The sequence below is a fragment of the Crinia signifera genome, unplaced genomic scaffold (assembly GCF_055691185.1).
Source record: "Crinia signifera unplaced genomic scaffold, ASM5569118v1 HAP2_SCAFFOLD_356, whole genome shotgun sequence".
In the NCBI taxonomy this organism is placed as follows: domain Eukaryota; kingdom Metazoa; phylum Chordata; class Amphibia; order Anura; family Myobatrachidae; genus Crinia; species Crinia signifera.
In genome coordinates this window covers 75,001-76,255 of record NW_028142249.1, presented here as the reverse complement: position 1 = coordinate 76,255, position 1,255 = coordinate 75,001, and the positions used below count along the sequence as shown (strand labels likewise).

At 49.6% G+C, this 1,255-nt stretch overlaps 1 long non-coding RNA gene across 2 annotated transcripts in view; it reads left to right on the top strand.

Moving 5' to 3' along the window:
* The first annotated feature begins 333 nt into the window (after nt 1–333).
* The window catches only part of LOC146055210 (uncharacterized), a 31,984-nt gene continuing 31,062 nt past the window's right edge, over nt 334–1,255 (top strand). Inside the window, exon 1 of one of the 2 annotated variants that reach the window (XR_014468522.1) lies at nt 334–679. This is a non-coding gene — a long non-coding RNA (uncharacterized LOC146055210). The remainder of the gene's footprint in view (nt 680–1,255) is intronic. The other variant, XR_014468523.1, reaches the window with a different exon arrangement.

Below are 1,255 nucleotides of genomic sequence, written 5' to 3'. Positions count from 1 at the left end.
AATAAAGAATAATCCGCGTGGCATTATGTGAATTTTGGCTCAATCCGCGTGGCATTATGTGAATTTTGGCTCAATACGTTTGGCATAATGTGTAAGGGGCAAGTATAATGGGGTCTATTATTTTGTTGCAGAATGTGTAGAAGTGGTATATGGTGTGGAACACTACACAAGGCCAATTTTGAGTGTCCACACCCTCTTTTCCTGAGCGCTCGCGCACAAATGTGTTGACACTATTGACACCAAGGTGGGCCTGTGTACTTTAAATGCCAGGACCTATTTTTAATCCCCTTCCCGCCCTTTATCTGCTCTCTGAGCGTGCACACTGGCACCATCTCTTTGCAAGTTTTTGAACAGGATTCTCCTAAACTCACTATGCCGCTATTTTTACATACTGTTGTAGACCAGCATTTTTTTTTTTAAATATGGATGTTTTCCTCCTCTTCCCTCCCCTTCAGGATGCTACTAAAACCTTGCTGCCACTGAGGACCCCCAGGACGTTGCTCAGGACACCGCCCAACATAGACGGGAAGGATACAGGCGGGGAGACAGCTGCCCCAACTCCGCCCCCAGGGCGCTGCGGCAGAGAACACAGCCCAACGCTGCTAGGAACGACGCTGAGGAGGAGAGAGGTGCCCTATCCGACAGATGCTGCAGTACCCCCACCTGCGACCGATTCTATGTGAGTGCACTCTTCGGTCACGACTGGCGAAGAGTATGTCTTGGGGGGGGGGGGGGAAGCGAGGGAGGAGCGAGGGAGGGGAGAGGAGGTGCAAGATTAATCTGCTTTGAGCTAAGGGAAGAGGTGTGGCATGATGCTAGGTGGTGGGTTGTGATTACATGTAATGGGCATTAAGGGGTTTAGCAGTGGTGTCAAACTCATGGCCCTCCAGCTGTTGTGGAACTACACTTCCCAGCATGCCCTACCACAGATTTTAGCGATCCATTATATAAAATCTGTGGCAGGGCATGTAGGGATGTGTACTTCCACAACAGCTGTAGGGCCGTGACTTTGACACCACTGGGTTAAGGGATACTTTTTAAATATGTTATAGGTACACGGTAACATCATAATGTCCCCCCTTCTGTTATTTTGTTTGTTTAAAATAAAATTGATGGCGCCATCTGTGTGTGTGTATACGTATATGTGTGTATATATTCGCTCCCTTACCACCGTGGCAAGCGCAGCGAGCCCGCAAGGGGGGACGATCCACGTCCCCCCCCTTGTCGGGATTTTGAACGCCGGGATTCCGGCGTC